The sequence below is a fragment of the Oryzias latipes genome, chromosome 22 (genome assembly GCF_053564925.1).
Source record: "Oryzias latipes strain Hd-rR chromosome 22, Olatipes_Hd-rR_3.1".
Taxonomy (NCBI): Eukaryota; Metazoa; Chordata; class Actinopteri; order Beloniformes; family Adrianichthyidae; genus Oryzias; species Oryzias latipes.
In genome coordinates this window covers 5,482,859-5,500,787 of record NC_136258.1, presented here as the reverse complement: position 1 = coordinate 5,500,787, position 17,929 = coordinate 5,482,859, and the positions used below count along the sequence as shown (strand labels likewise).

Here is a 17,929-nt window from a genome sequence, read left to right as displayed (position 1 = left end):
CCTGATGATCTAGAGCGTAATAAATTCTGCTGCAATCAAGGTTGGGTGTTATTGTAAATATGGTATCGCGGCTAACGTATACAGGTGTCAGACTATGTTCCTTAATGGGTTAGTAATGAAGTTGGGTGTTAGTGTAGTGATAGTCACGTTTGTTTTAGAAGTATCAATCAGTTTTTTTTACGAGTTGCCAACAAGGTTAAGAGTTGCTGGTTTTGTGAATATGCTAATGCTTCTAACAATGCTAATGTGTTGCATGTTACAAACAAGTTCTAGAATTACTGTGAACACGGTGAATAAAGTCTGACTGGCTGATGGGCTTATCTCTTGACTCTTTTGTCCGCTTAATGTGCCTTAAGCTACCCGATACTAGCGTGTACTCACAGCTGGGAGTGGCTTGTAACTCTTGCTCCAGGTTGATTGTTATATGAAGGACTTGGTGTCAAATACTTCCAGCCGGAGACAAACCACAATTATTAATGAGAATGCAAGAATTCTGAATGCAGAAGCCTGAAATGGGCATATGCAATTGTTTACGTGGACTTTTTATTGGAAGCAGTCACTCGAAAGCGCATTTCCAAGCCCAGTGTGAATGTAGCATCAAGGTACTTACACACTGCTTGCGTGGAATCGAGTTCAAGATGCCAATTTCAATGAAAAGTCTATGTAAACGCACGTAGACCAGAATTCTAGCCTTCCACATTCAAAAAGCTTACGTGTCACTACACAAGTTTTTAAGTCGGATAATGGCTCTACGTACAGATCTGGCGATCATTGATCGCGCGCTGGATGTCAACCGGTTGAACATCTTGGCTGTTTAAACGCAACAATGCTAAACTGTGATCAGTCAGGGACTCAGATTTAGTAGTGACTTATAGGTAGCGTCCTTTTCAGAACACTGAAGTACCAACCATTGTAAACATGATCACGAAGAAGGAATTAATTATTGCAGTTGTTTGTCCAGCTGGAATTCTTTGACACCAAGTTTTTCATACCACAGAATAGAGCTAAAGCCTGGAGCAAGATTTGCTAGATTTGCACCTCTTCGACATTCCTCTTCTGACAGAGATGGGCTACAGTAAAACAAAAACAAAAAAGAAAAAGAGCCCCTCCCTGCTGCTTCCTGCTTGTCCAGTGTGTGAACATCACCAGCTGAGTGTGCGTTAGTAAAACCAGGGACAGCGCGTTCTCAACACAGGAACATAGCATCATATTTCATACATAGATACGTTTCTTACTTGTAGAACTACAACTTTTTTTCCTCATTCTAACAGTCTTTAAGACACCTCCAAATTGTCCAAGATTCTGCAGCAAGGCTTTTAACTGGAACCAATAAGCGACTTCATGTCACCCCTCTGTTTTTATCGCTACAGTGGCTCCCTGGCACCCCTTGCCATTGACCTTTCATTTGTTTTGTCCATAAACTACAGTTAAAAATAGAAAAAAGCAATGATCTTTAATTTAAATCCATTTTCTCGTTTCCTCTTAAGTGTCTTTTTATCTGTCGGATTTGACTCCCCTGCTGTGATCGCTTTTGTTTTCCAGAAAAAGGTCCAATCAGCTCTGACATGCAAGCAGACTGTAGCAGCTCATGCTAAAGTTCAGGATACAGATGGGGGTTTGAGCCCCAGCTGCAGGCCTCTGCAGCACAGCTTGCTTTCAGACATGAGGAAAGTCGCTAAAGTCCTGAGAGAGTCTCGATGTAAGAACCAAAACCTACCATTATGGACGGAGTGACTCTAAATTATGTTGTCCTTTTGATAATCTCATAGATTTCTTACATACTTTGTGGAATTTGCTGGTTCAAAATGGTTTGTAGAGGAAAATGTTTAGAGTCTTTAAAGCTTTGGATGATCACATCTAAACTAGATCTGTTGGAGTGATTCCCTCACATTGGGGCGCTCCACACCGCTCTGTGTGCGACACTCTGGTGTCATCGGCTAATGTCGGTTGTTCTTTAGTGCTTGGTGGAATCAGGACCTCATGTCTCTGGTCAGAGGACAGAGATGTGCTGACATGCTCTTCATCTCCAGATGAATGTTTTTATCCCAGGAAGTGCACAATCGACTGTAGGTTGTCTGACTCTGCATTCTTGTTGAAGTCCCCAGCTTTGACTTGTTACCATGCAACCAAGTTCCGAGTCATTCCTTCAGATCATCAGTAAAGTTTATAGCTTAACCCACACTGATGGCTTATTCCTATTTTTTCATAGCGTGTGGATGTCCTCCACCTGTGAACTGCCTCCTAAACATCTGCACTTTTCATCTGTCTGTTTTTATGGAGATAACGTTGATGGTTATTTGTTGTGAGTCATTCCTTCACCTCATCCTTTCTCCCTGTTTTCCTGCCTTGTTAAACCAGAATGTGAAGATGCAAATATACTCCACTTTAATCTTTTCTTTTCATGGACGTGTTTGACTTTCACTCAGCTCTAATTAATTTTCTCTTTCAGTTTCATGTTTCTAAATCTCCTAAATGTTATATAGCACATCCCAAACTCTGTCAAAGGCCTTTTTTTTCCGCAGAATGAGGATTTTACAGCAATTTGTTTGAATTATTTCGTAGTTTTTGCCTTTGAGCTTTTCAGAAGCTAAATTACTCTACATAATGTACTTTCATATTATTAGCTGAGTGATTCCTCTTAATTCACTCTCCGATTTTTCACCAAAGACGACTTCAATTATTCCTAAACATCCAGTTGCTGCTAAGACTCAGCGGAATTATTAAACGGAATTATGAAAGTATGATAATGTGTGGGTTATCGCTGCTGCCTCCCTCGGGTTTCAGTGTGTGTGTGTGTGGGTGGGGTGTGTAAATGTGTGTCTTGCAGTTTTAATCCTTGACATGCTCCACTCCTTATCTGTTTAACATACAGCCCAAAGGCTGAGCTTTTAACATCACAACCAGGCAGATGTGATGCCACAACTGATAAAGTCTGGTAATCTGCTGGTGCGTGTTTGTTAGTATTCCCTCTTTGCAAGTGTGTTTACATTTCTTGTGCATGTTTAAATGTGTGCATCAAGGTTGTGTGTCAGTGTGTGTACGTGTTTGCACCTCCTATATTCGAGCATCAGTGGGTGTAAGCTCAGGAAAAATGCCTTTTTTATCCTTTTATCACATTCAAGAATACTGACAGAAAAGTTTTACTGATAAGAAAAAGTAATTACAACTAAAGCATTACTATAAATGTAATTTCATCAAATCAGCAGTGTTTCTGCCTGCAGACGGCCTCAGTGGCTCCTGAGACCAGGACAGAAGTCCAGGTCTAGCTAGAGAAGACTCTGACCTCTGACCAAGTGTAAGAAAGATGAAGATAGGGGACTTCTGAGCACCAGAAGGTCCAAGGCCTTCAGCAGATTGAGGGTCCTCTGAACCAGGTTCAGATTCTGGCAAAGAAAGGAGTGTGCAACAGTTGGGAAGAAGATTTGGACCAATGGCTGCTCTCTCAGAAATGTGAACATTTCTTAGAGCAAATTTTAAATTCCTTTTAGTTTAGAAATGTTGCACTTCTGAAAAGTGTGGACTTGTCAGTGCAGCATTGGAGGCCATCATTCAGTAGATCTTCTGAGGTGGCATGACGCACAGGGTGCTTCTGCCCCTCTTCTTCAGGTCAGGTAGGTTTGCTGTGACGACACAGTATGGTCCTGAAACCAGGACCTCTGACAGCGTGGACAGTAGTAGTCTTGCAACTGAAGCCGGCGTCTTTGTAGCTGGTAAGCAGAGAAAGTGTTTGAAGAACAAAGACTTCCTGGTAGATGCTGTCCTGATCAAGCTCAGTGGACCTTGATCCAAAATCCATCTGATTGTGAGGGTCCCTTAGCATCCCCTCTAAAATGTTTTATATTCCTAATGTTAAGGTCCTTTCAAGGCTGCACTTATCTCTGTTGATGTTCATCTTTTTAACCGCATTTCCTTCATTGGACTCTCCTTAGACGTGCTGTGGTACATCACTCTGCTTCAGTGGTGACCTTTTTAGGTCTCCCCTCTTGTTGTTCCTCTTTCGAACAGCTGTTGGGTCAGTGATCTTCTTCTGCAGTTACAGAACATCTGAAAAAAGCAGAGCTTTTAGTCTGACATCCATTTTTTCAATAGAATTCTCTCAAGTTTTTGTGATAATCATCAAACAGGAACTTGATGTACTTTCATTCATAATTTGGTCTTTCTCAAACCAGTGAAACCAAGAGATTTTGAGGATGTTTTCTTATTGATCTTTGCCTGGATGTGGATGTGTCGTTCTGAAGTCTGACTTTAGTCTGTTGGATGAATTTTCAAGGTCAAAATCCTCTTGTCCCAGAGCATCAGACCATCACTAAGCGGTAGATGGTCCACGTCCGGCCTGACCCCTGGGAGGGGTGTGTGGGAAGATAAAAGCTGCTCACCCGAGTGGGATGTGTCCAAACTGCAGTCACTCTGGGCTTCACAAGGTCCTGCCACAGATGCATCTGTTCTTCATTTCTTCAACTCTCCTGTATTAAACCACAGACTGTCGCCTTGACGACCAGCTTCCCTCTTCCGCCTCCCTGCACATCATGTTGTCATGCATGAGTGTTAACACCGGACTGGAACAAGATGAGCTGCTGTGCGTTCACCCACACCGCGCTGAGCAGAGTGTGTGTTAACACGGTGTCTTCATCCTGCAGCTCCAGAGACGACACGTCCCCTAACATCTTGTTATAATCCCCGGAGAATCGCTACGACAACGATACCAGGCTGATCCAACGGCAGATTAAATCTCATGTTCAGAAGCAGAGTGGCATAAACGATGAGAGGTTGCTCTCACCTGGAAGAAGGACATAAACCACCCCTCCAGGAGGCATGTGGGGGGAGGTGGGGGTCCATGAATGCTCTGTTCTAAAATGCATCCTAAATTTTGACTTCACCTCCTTCTGAGTACCCTTTGATTTGAAAGATGAAAAAATCCCAAAAATCAAAATAAATTAAAAACATCACAGAAACCCAATACACTGAATTCTCTCCCGACCCCGACAAGCACCCCCCTCCTGCCTCCAACCCAGCACGCCAAGTTCCTTCTTCCTCTAAAGCAGGGGTGGGCAAACTATGGCCCGCGGACTGGATCCGGCCCCCCTCCATGTTTGGTCCGGCCCACAGAAATAAAAAACAGAGACCCGTGTTTTTTGTTTTTTTTTATCTGGCCAGACGATCAAGACGTGACATTTTTTTCCCTCCTTCTGCAGTCTGTGCTCCAACCTGAAACCCTCTAAAATCTCTGTCAGACAGAACTGAAGACAGTCCTCCTTTCTATGTCGCAGTTCATCTTTCCCGGTTTAGCTCAGTCTTTTAGAGAGATTATGCTGCTTTTTTTAAACGATGCACCCTGTTCTGTGTCCTTATTGGCTAGAGACCTTGTCAATCAATCTCCTACGTGTCTCCTGTACAGAAACACAGAGCTCTTTAGATCTACAGAAATCTGTGATCGATCAGATCTTTGTTTTCATTCTAAGATCCTGGACCTAATTTCTAGGAAGGTTTGAGAATTTAAACAAGAGAAAAGGGAGAAATTGTTCGTGTCTGTCTGAAAAAGTGTATTTAGGCAGTAGTGAGCAGATTCACTGCCATAAACATCTGCAATCATTCTTCGTGGATTTCACTGATCACGGTTATTTTTAGAACGTAACTGCAATAAACGAGGGAACTCTTGTGAAAACGTAACAAAGATATATGCTTAGCTGCAGAAGAAGACAGAAATTTGCTTTTATCATTATTACTGGATGAGAAACAGACGTGCAGGACACAGCAGCTCAGTTTTTGCGCAAACTGTGAGACGTGTGATGAGCTGCAGCCCTCAAAATCTCAGCAGGACGAAGACGGGAGAGGATCCACTATTCATTGTTTTTTCTTTTTAATGTATCAGATATTTTTCTTGACTTTTTGTCTTTGAAAATCACAGTTATATAGTAATTGTTTTGTTTCACTAATAGTGTTATTTATTTTTTAAAAGGATCATGAATTAAAAAAAACTTTATTATAGGGCTTTACAATAAAAGAAAAATAAAGGATGTTTGAAGTTTTAAAGAAAAAGAGTTATCGTGGCCCTCACAAGAAAAAGCTTGGGGACTCCGCTCTAGCATCCATGTGGTGTTGGAAGATTTGTTGTTTTTCATTCTTCCAATCATTTAAACACCGCATGAAAGCAGCATTTCTCTAAGTTTTACACGAGGTCCATCAAGCCGTAGGTGCAATTGGCTCTAAAATGAGAACAAAAATTTTAACCTAAAATTTCAAAATGATCCGTTTTAAAATATCATTTTCAATCCAAATGTTTTCATCTGCATTCCTTGTTATTTCTTTTTCACTCCGCACATCTGCTCCTGGTCCGGCCCTTCTAATCCAATTTTAGAACCCTATGTGGCCTACGAGTCAAAATAATTGCCCACCCCTGCTCTAAAGACACAGTTTTGAACGCTAATGCAAAACTATCCCCAAATCACTCAAAAGTGATTACAGAATAGGCAATGGCTTTGATTCTTTAACGGTGTCACCATAGTTACTGCACAACACAAGGATCAATACAACCCTGCTCACTAACACACATGCTGTCAGTGTGCTGTCAGATCAGAAAGCACAAATGTTCTGTAGAGCGGGTTAAAAAAGTAAATGGTAAATGGCATATACTTATAAAGCGCTTTACACACAGGCGGCCGCCTACCACCAGAGGCAAGGTGGGGTTCAGTGTCTTGCCCAAGGACACTTCGACTCATGGGCGTGCAATGCGGGAATTAAACCTGAAACAATAAGATCATGGGTCGACCGCCCTACCGCTGCACCACGGCAGCCCGTAGAAAGTCTCAAAATCCAAAGTCTTCAGGGGTATAAAAGATGAAAAAACACTCCAAACAGGAAGGGGGGTGTCAAATTAAAATGGAATTTCAGTTTTGTGTTTGTGCTCTCTTCCAGAATCTGCAGTTGATGAACCTCCCATCAAAGTGCTTATTTCCACAGACCTGACGTTCTGTCTCCATTAGCACAGTTGCTCTCCTCACTGTTGACTGTGATGAGAAAATGTCACCACTTCCACCAAAAGCATTTAAAAACCCACTACGATAAAAGTGGTGTTTTAAATATGTTCTTGCAGCATTTTTCTCATGATATAGGACATAGAAAACAGAATGTAATATTAAAACTGCGTTTCTAATCATTTCTTTATTCAGCTTGTGATGCATCAGAAGCAGATAAAAACCCACCATTTAAAAAAACTCTCTTTTGTGACGCAGCAACTGAAATAGCCAGGCCAAACTCACCCTGCTCCGCTCCATTCTGATGCATCCACTTGCAGACAAATAGGCTATGTTCACACCGCAGGCTGAAACGACCCAATTCCGATTTTTTTTTACCCCTATGCGACCTGTATCTGATGTTTTTATGACAGTCTTAACGACACAGATCCAATCTTTTCAAATGTGACCTCCGTCTGACCGGCCAGGCCACGTGTATCCGACCCGCACGTCATTGAGACGCTACAAATTTCATAATTCTGCGTTGAAGTAGGAGGGAACGAGATCATAAACATCAACCATGGCGGACGATGCTGCTGAGACCAGTCAGTGGAAGGGAAGCGAGGTCACGGATTGATTCATATTTGGGGTGACAGCTCTGTTCAGGCCAAACTCCAGGGCTCTTATCGCAACCGGGCGGTTTTTAAAAACATTTCCAGTGAAATGGCAGAGCATGGTGTTGAACCTTTCCCACAATGAATTTTTATTTTTCTCCCTTTCCGATCGTGATCAGAAGCGCGGGGGGCCGAAGGTGGATCCTCCTCAAGGATTCACTTGCCCTTTCGGACCCTCAGATTCTCCAGAACGGGTTAATAAAGAGTCAATAGCATTTATTCTGGGAGAAGCTTTCTTTTATTACCGTTTTCCTTCCTCCATAACACACAACATGAATGCGCACCCCCACTGCCCCCCTCATTCTTTACTGCACTGCACCCGCTCTCTCCTGCCTCTTACACAAACACGTGCGCGCAGCCCCAACACACACACATCCACATTCCACAACAGTGGGTACAGACGATCCTGGCTCCAATGCCTTCTTAAAATGAGAAGATTGTTGTTGTACTGGCTCCTTCGTGAAAATAAATGTAATAATGAAAAAAGAGCTCTGCTGTTGACAACACTGTTTTTGACATCCATTGTTAACGTTAGCTACTTCCGCAAACAACGAGTGGCGTCGTTCACCGTTGAGTACTCTTCTGCGCATGCGGGTCACTTCTGGGTCATTTCACGGTCACACAGGAGATCAGAAAAGTTCGCATTTAATTTGAAATGTGAACGACCTTGCAAAAAATTGGATTTTTTTCAAAAAATCGGACATTAATTGAGCATTAAGCCCTGCATTGTGAATGTAGCCATAGATCTATGTACATCTTTGAGTTCCTCGTCTGAGCTGGAATCTGGCTCAAATGTAAAACAATTTTAATTTTAAAACATTAAAATTACATGAGTTATTTTCAACATAATGTTTAGAAAACTGGCAAAATTTTTCCTGCCACAGGTGTTTTTTAAGTTTCACGGAAGCAGCCATTTTGAAAGGAGCAGGAAAAGCTCTTCTATTGCCCCTAGTGGAATGATGATGAACTACAGGGCAGAAAACATGGACAGACAGTTTTATAAAGTGGATTTTTAAAGAAAGTTTGGATCCTGCTAATGCGGGATATCACTGAAATGCATGTAGCAAACATGACATAAATGTTTAAATGGGGTTAAAGTCCCACTCCAGTCAATGTTGATCTACTGCAAAATCGTTTCACCTCTGGGTTATGGGCAGGACGGTTGGCCCTCTCTTCCTGAGAGCTCTCTGTTCACATGCTCTCCCGCTAGTTTACAGCCGTTCACACTCCCAACCTAAGAATATAGGAGCCAGATCCCAGCTTAGGCGAGGAAAAAAAAGATGTATGTTGATCTATCTGTGCAAGTGAATGCATCAGAATGGAGCAGAGCAGGGACCTTGTGTCCCGCTGATTGTTGTGTGTTTGTAGTATGTGGTAAAAACCATAAGCTTTTTCCAACTGCGTTTCTTTGTTTGCTCCTGATAAAAAATACTCAAAAAAGAAATTTTAAGATTAATTTCCATCATACATGTCCTCCATCATCAAAGAAATGCCACAAGAACATATAGGAGTAGGTCTTTAATCAACTAAGAAAAAGAAATTCAGACATTATTCACCACCACTCAGCTCAGAAACCTCTGCATCTGTTTGTGCTGAAGCTCCAAACATTGACCTTACATCTCAGTTTTTGAAAATGTTTAGTTTTTTTGTTCTGCAAAATGCAACAACGGGGGTTTTAAACAAATTCAGTCCAGCTTGTGTGTGTTGTGTGCAGTTGTGTATCTGCAGGTGTGAGTCAGCGCATGCTCGTTTGTGCGTTCTTTGCCTTTTCCGCCACACAAGGATGGCAAACGTGTTGGAGGCAAATTGGCCTCATTAATCTCCAGCTTAATTGATTGTGAGAAGTTTGAGGATGACATTTTAAGAAAGCCTGGCGGACAAAACGCGGCCCTGATTGATTTAGCTAAAACGCAGCGCTAATGAATGCCAGCTAGTCACTTAGGTGGTGGAGACCAGACACTAATATCAGAGAGATTAGGCCAGAGAGGTTGATAAGGCTTAATGAAGAGGGAGAAGGAGCAGTCATTAAACAGGATGTAAAGCTCCACGGTCTCCTGTCAGGTCGGAGATGCTGTGTGCATCCATCTGAGGGAATACACAGTGGAAGATTGTATTTCTGTCTTCGTGTCTTTATTACTCATAAAGCTCAGCCTCTAAAGAGTGGAAGGTGATAGAATATTTGGATTTTATCGAGCGTTATCGATGTGTTAGGGGGTAAGATCCTCATTTTTAGTTGCAAGTCGATTACCTCTTTCCTCGCTCAAACGCCTGATCTGATCACCGGGCCAGGACCAGGTCTCTGGGAGGCTGAAGGAGAAAGTTAAGTCCTCCTTTCTCAGGCTCAGATAGTCCACAATCTTCTGCGCTCGCTAAAAGCCACGTCAAACCGCCACGATGTACATTTTGCTCCTATTGCACAAAAGAAAATTGGTAATTCATGGAAAAAGTGAGAAAAGTTGTAAAACCACAGAAGTACGAATAAAACACACAAAGAACACGTTAATCAATGTAGAACATGAACTGGGAGTGATTACTGCGCTGTTCATATACAATTTATTAGTGATGTGCGTCAATTACCTCATTTTAACGCGATGTGCGTTGTATACGTGATGTAAAAGTTATACATCAGTGGTATATGCGTGAAAAGTCTGTTTACTTACGTGGAATGGTCGTAGAACACAACAGATTTGCGTAAGCATCTTGCAAAAAAATTGCACCATTTCAAAAGATTTACATAAAAATGTTGTATGAACTTCGTGAAGCTGTGTAATTCTGAACTGACCGAAAATTTTGAACAGCTCAAAACCTTCGAAGGACACCTGCGCACATCGACGATTGGCGAATGCGAGAAACACCTATGAATCGGGTACATCGTATCACAAAAGACAAAATTCATATGTGGAAATATGCAAAATGTCGGTAGTGGCTGACACCAATATTACCAACAAAATACGGATAAGAGTTTGTCGTCACCATCATCACTGGACATGTGTGATATGGCCTCAAAAGAGAAGTAATCAATCAACAGGAAGTATCCAAGCATCAACAGAGGTGGATTGCAGTGAGATAGAAACATACGACGGCCCAAAAGGGTCACAACACAACACTTTAGATTTCACAACACAAAATAACATACTACAATAACTTTCAACACAATAACTCACCTCACAACACAACAACTCACAACACAACAACTCACAACACAATAACTCACAACACATCTCAAAACAGAACACAACAACTCACAACACAACAACTCACAACACAACAACTCACAACACAATAACTCACAACACATCTCAAAACAGAACACAATAACTCACAACTCACAACACAACAACTCACAACAGAACACAATAACTCACAACACAACACAATAACTCACAACAAAACAACACAACACAAGAACTCACAACACAACAACTCACAACTTAATAACTCACAACACAACACAATAAGTCGCGAAAAACGGAAGTACCGGTATATCTGCAAAGGAAGTGCTTTTATTCTGAAATTTCCACTGGGCTGAAACATTGGTAATCACGTCTCTATTCAAGGTTCATAAGCTCGTTTAAAGATTCTCCTGCAGTTTCTCTTCTGCTCCGTCTATCTGTCTGTCAGCCGCTTCCTTTCGTGTGTCTCTGTGTCTATGTGATCCACTGTGAAGGCTCAATGTCCCCTCAATAACCCCAGAGGGTGAAATAAAAACAAAAATAAAATAAGGGGACCTTTTTATTATGATTATTGTCACCATGAAGATTAGAAAAATATCAGTTCGGTATAGTTTGAATGATCTTCACAGATTCTGACTTCCAGCCCTTAATAACTCTTCTGATAAACGTTCAAATGTGTCAGCAAGTACCTCAATCATTTTGTATTAACACAGAGAGTGAACTACAAACACATTTCTAAAGAAAAAAGATACTTTTTTCTGCATTTTAATGGGAATTGTTCTCTACCAGAAGTAAATACAGACATGCAGCGAGCCGGCTGCCAAGGGACCGTCAACGAACTGCAAGTTTAGAGCATTTCGACCATTCTCTAAAAATCAATAATCTCTCAAGAATGAATACATGTCTACATTTATATGAGCTGGTTATGAAGACTTGTCAGCATATTCATACTGCAATAAATCTTTTGTAAAAAGTCAATTTTTATTTTATTTTTTCCCCCCAAATTTAAAAGAGATATGAATTGAGGTGCTCAATAACACGCGGAAGGAAGCGGCTGACAGACAGTGCAGAAGAGAAACTGCAGGAGAATCTTTGAACCTTGAATAGAGACGTGATTACCGATGTTTTAGCTCAGTGGAAATTTCAGAATAAAAGCACTTCCTTTGCAGATATACCGGTACTTCCGTTGTGAGTTAAAGTGTTGCGACTTTTTGTGTTGTGTTGTGAGTTGTTGTGTTGTGAGCTATTGTGTTGTGTTGCTAGTTGTTGTGTTGTGAGTTATTGTGTTGTGTTGAGTTATTGTGTTGTGATTTGTTGTGTTGTGTTGAGTTATTGTGTTGTGTTGTGAGTAATTGTGTTGTGTTGTGAGTTATTGTGTTGTGAGTTGTTGTGTTGTGAGTTATTGTGTTGTGTTGTGACGAATTGTAGTGTGTTATTTTATGTTCTGTTGTGAAATCTAAAGTGTTGCGTTGTGACCCTTCTGGGCCACCGTAGTAGAAACATCTGATTTGAAGAATCTGTCACAAACCCACAGATGCTGCAGTTGAGCCACATTTACTCCACTGCAGCACAATGTGGCCCATTCAAAAACATTAAACCAGCTAAACTGCCAGAAATTAGAAAAGCTGCGACTTTGTGTCCGCCGAAGACCTTCAGGAATGTCTGTGGACCCTCAGATCTCACGGCGCCGTCAGACCTGCGTCTCCCTGTGGGAGCAGATGGGAGTTGTCTGTGCCGTCACTTCTCCACGCCGATGATCAAAGATGACAGCAGCACACAGATGTGACACCATTTCCTGTCTGCCTGTCAATCAAGCTGTCAGCGAATGAGTGCCACCAAAGCTAGAACCTGAAGACGGAGAAAAGTCCAAATGACAGACCTGAGCTGGATTAAGCACTAATTTGAAAATGTCTTTATGAATAGAATAAAGCAATCAAACGACAACGTGGCATGAAGACTGAAAACAAAAAGACGAGCTGCTGTGTTGTTTGAAACATGAACAGGATTTTTGGGTTTGTTTGTTGACAATCGATTCACATCAACAAAGGTTTTTGGTGCATCTAAATTGTCCCTTAGGTATGATGTTTGTGTGTTTTTGTGTTGCCCTGTGATGGAGTGCAGAAAGTTTGGGATGAACCCCGCCGTGCACAACCTTTGCTGGATTGACCACAACAACCCCGTGACTCTAAAAAGCTTTTTTTACATGGATGGAATTGCTCTTGCTGTAACTGTAGCTTATTAAATCCATCAAACTTTCTTTAACTAAAGGCCGTGTCACACAGCCACCACCGACATTTTGTGCATTTTCCAAGTATGAAATGTCAGTCTTTGGTGAAACATACGTAGTTCGTATATGTGTCTTGTGTTCGCCATTCGTCGACATGTGCAGATGTCCATTGAGGGTTTCAGTGGACGGGTTTTTACATGAATTTGGTTTTGAGCTGTTCAAAATTTTGGATCAGTAAAAAAATTTGCTGTTTATGCGTAATTTATACAAATCTTACTCAATAGTGTGTAATTTTTGCAAGATGCATACGCAAATTTCTGGCTGTCCACAACTGTGTATATGTACACATATATAGCATATTTCCTCAGACCATATGTATACAGTGATCCCTCGCTATAACACGGTTTACTTTTCACGGTTTTGCTACTTCACGGATTTGCATCGTGCATTGTGTTCTGCATTCTGATTGGCTAAAAAAGTCACTCCGCTTCTTCTCTACCTGCGCGTCAATAATGTTGCAGTTTAATATGTACACGTACGTAAATCAGCTTTCCAAATTACGTACATGAAAATCATCTTGCAATTTCAAGTTTCTCTAAAACCCATAGAAAAAGAGCAACACCAACTGTCAATCACTATGTTCTTCTCCCGAACAAACACACACAGCTGCACCGCGGGCTTGAGAAGGAGAAAACACTGCAGCTTCTCAGACTGAAGAGCATTGAAATACACCTGAGCCACTATTTTTCCGTTTGTACTTTGTATTTTTTTCATGATCATTTTAAATTTTCTCCCGTTTAATTCAATTACTCTCGGGTAGCGGTGGGCGGGGCTAATCTCCGCGATTTGAAGCCTTCTGTTTACATCGATGATTTAAAGTTATTATTTGACAGTACAGTAGAAGTTATTTGTTGAAAAGAAAAAACGTTTTTAAGTACTTTGATTTGTGAAACAAATGCTTGAGCCTGTAAAACGGTTTGTTCTGTCTTTTCAATGTATAACAGAGTATTTAATTGTTTATTAATTGTTAAAAAAAATAGAGGTTTCTACTTCACGGATTTTGCCTATCACGAGTTCTTTTTGGAACGTAACCCCCGCGAAAAACAAGGGTTCACTATATATATATATTTATACCATGGTCCGGGTGAATACTCAATTCTGATTGGCTGCTGGGTGGGCATTAAAAAGTGAAAAACCACAGGAGAATCGCACAGTGAAAAAAGAAGTTCCGGTCACCCAGCTTAAATGTTTTGTATCACTGGGCCGGCTTCATTAAAACAACCTTTAGCTTCATCATATGGACAAAAACAAGGGGTAAGAAGTGAACTTTCTCTCTGAACTGATGCTTTATTCAACCCATTGGAAAGATCAGCATATATGTATCGCTTTATATCGAATCTTGACTGCAGCGGTGCTGCGGCGCAACGCAGACTATTTGTTACGTGACAAATAGTTCCAAATTGTGAAATAAAAAAAAAAAGAATTAAGGACTACAAAATGGTTACCATTTAATTCTTTTGTAAGTGACCATGGTATTAGTGGGTTAATGGCAGAAGAAGTATGCACCATCACTTTTTAACGCACTTTGCGGTTCAGGCTTCCAGGGCGTGCGTTAAAAAGTGATGGTGCATACTTCGTCGGCCATTAACCCTTACACATTTATATATATATATATATATATATATATATATATATATATATATATATATATATATATATAGATATATAGATATATAGATATATAGATATATAGATATATAGATATATATATATATATAGATATATATATAGATATATAGATATATATATATATATATAGATAGATATATAGATATATATATATATATATATATATATAGATATATATATATATATATATATAGATATAGATATATAGATATATATATAGATAGATATATAGATATATATAGATATAGATATAGATAGATATATAGAGAGAGAGATGTATATAGATATACATATAGAGATATATAGATATAGATATATATATTAAATTAGTGTGTACCTATGAAAAGAATCCATCCACTTTTTAATCAGGGGTGTCAACCTCCAGGCTTTGGCTTTCCATCTGGTTTTCCAGAAATCCCGCCTTATCTGCTGCTGATTACATGGATCAGGTGTGTTTAGCCAATGAGGAGCTACATTGGCGGGTTGATTTGAAAACATGTTGGACACCGGCCCGATTCTGAGACCTTTGTCCTGAAAACATTGACAGTTGTTGGAGCCAATCCCTGCTACTGTTGAGTGAAGGTGGGGTTCACCTTGGACGATTTCTGCGATCTATTGCAGAGCGACATAAAAACTCCAATCCACCTCCAAGGAACTATTTTTAGAGGCACCAGTGAACCTATGAAACATGTTTGTGGACTGTTGGAGGAAGCCGCAGAAAACCCACACATGTGCGAGGAGAACACGCAAACTCCACATAGCTTGGATTTGAGCCTTGTGAGGCAGAGGGCTAGCCACTACACCACTGCACACCCCTCTTAGAGACACAATAACATTGAATTATAATAACAAATAATAACATCAGCAGCAAAACATGAAAAACAAAAGGAGAATCAGGACAAACAGTGTTAATGTGAACAAAAGTCAAACAAAAAAGTAGATCAAATGTGAACATTGACAGAATCGTGTGCAGTGGTCCTCCTGTGCTGAGCCTCTATGAGCAGTTTAATGTGTTTGGGTTTCTGACTCCAACAGCTGTTTAATCAAATAAGCTTTCAGGCATCTGTTAACTATGACAGCTTGATGAACAAACTGCATCATCAAAGTTTATCAGGGAAGAAAAGACAGATTTGAGAAAAAGCAAGTAAAACCGCATCCATCTGGCTGTGATTGAGATTCTACAGAAAAACATCAAACACTTTCAGCAGCCTGTCAAAAATGAGCAGAGACAAACCACCATGTGAATAAAACACGTTTTTATTTAGAAGATTTATTTTTTAATTTGACCTAAAATGACCTAAAGGAATTTCAGGAAAGTTTTAATTTGAACATTGTAGGAGAACTAAAAGGAAAATTTGAAAGACTTTGGGGTTTTTTTGTACTTCTGGTTGTTTTTAACCACAGAAATATGTGGAACATCACTGTTACTGCATCTGTCCACAAACATAGAAAGGATGTTGAAAAGTAAACTGTAGTTATTTTTGCTAAAACAGAGAAAAATCTGGGATGGAATCTGCTGGATCACATATTCATGATGGTTCAGAGCATTTGGATGTTTGACAAGCCTTAGGAGATTTGTTTTTCTCCTTATCTCTGTCAGGTTGGAGAACTTCAAAGCTTCGGATATTTTATTTAGATCTGCATATTCAAAAATGCATAAGAGCGCCGCACACACAGACACACACAACATGGGTTTCAAGCAGGTTGGGTCTGCCCGCATGCACAGACGACTCCAGAGGCCTGGCATGACCCAGCGGCAGCAGCGCTAAAGGTCACGGCGGTGAGCGCCAAGCTTCACATCTTGATTACCCACAATCCCCTTGTTTGACTTCCTGTGAGGTCTAACAGGGTCGTCAGCAGTGGGAGCGACTGCAGAGTGATGGGCTGAGAGGGCCGCAGGCCCACAGAGGAGCGCTGGTAACGGAAAATAGGATGAAAAAAAGATGAGCCTTTTGATTTATGCAGTCAATAGGCAGAGCCTTGTCTCCATTTCTAATTGCTTGATTCTTCTAGGCTGGTCTGGTCCTTCAAACAAACACACTTCTCATGCTGGAGGACGCGCCGCCGCGTCTGCTGGGACGGCAGCATTACACGATTTTTTCTGTGGGTGTCCGAATATCATTTGTATGATTATGAATGACAAAGGGAATAGTCCACAACAGGAAGCAGGCACTTTGTCTTGGTGAGTCAGGAGGGGGGGGCTGGTACAGCACAGAGGGGAGGTTAGTCATGATTGCCGTCAATCAAAAAGTCCAGGGAGAGAGGAGCACAGAGGCAGGAGGACGTGGCTGAACTCTGACCCCCTCGGCTCCGACTGACGTGATGCCAATGTCAAAAGCCGAGAAAGAACAACCTTGAGAGGCGGGCGGAATTTCAACCGACACGCAGAAAGGGAGACTAAGATGGAGGGAAACCGAAGAAGAAAAAAGGAGATAAGCCAGGAGGAGAAACCGGAAGATAAAGCAGAGGAGAAAGCAGGAGAAAACCCGCAGGAGGAAGCAGAGGAGAAACATCACAGTCACAGACTGAAGACAGAAGCAGGATGAGAACTTGATGCGTCTCGTCTTTAGCTAATTTCTCAAGACTGAAATATTTTCCACTCCTTTGATTTTTGATCGTTTGTCTGTAAAGTTTTTCGTTTTTTCTGCCTCTTCCTTTTCTCCTTTGTGTTTGTTTTGCTGTATGTTCTGGTGATTCTGCCGGGCTTTCTGTCAGCCAGGCAGCAGCTGGTGAGGGCAGCCCCCAGAGGGACTGTGGGGGGGTGGGGGGGTATTGCCTCCCTACTATCACAAACTGTTGCTGGTGAAATTGTGTGACAGAAGAGCAGATGTCCGTTTCAGACTGAGCGGGTCGGAAACGTTTTGGTTCTTTTAACCCATGAAAGCAGATCTCCTGGATCCTGATCCATTTTGATTTCGATCCAGTATTTAAAGTTTTCAGAATCCTCTTTCTCAGAGTTTTCTCTTTGCTCTCCTGCTTTACTTGTTTCTCTCCTCCGTCCTCTTTGCAGAAGACGGGATGATCTGTAAATTAGCTGGCCAAGCGTGGACCCCCGTCGTGTCTCCTGCACCTGAACACTGACGGTTTGCCCGCATGTCTGTCCCTCTGCTTCAGAGTCTTCAGGTGTTGACTGTCTGTGGAAACCTGCATCTCTGCATCTCCACAGAGTGGTGTCAAACGCCACCGCTGGCTCTCCATCTGCTGCTGCTGCAGGCG

General features: G+C 41.3%; 1 protein-coding gene across 4 annotated transcripts in view; it reads left to right on the top strand.

Annotated features, from left to right (window-relative positions):
* The window catches only part of npas3 (neuronal PAS domain protein 3), a 230,787-nt gene that overhangs the window by 132,757 nt on the left and 80,101 nt on the right, over positions 1–17,929 (top strand). The window lies entirely within an intron of this gene.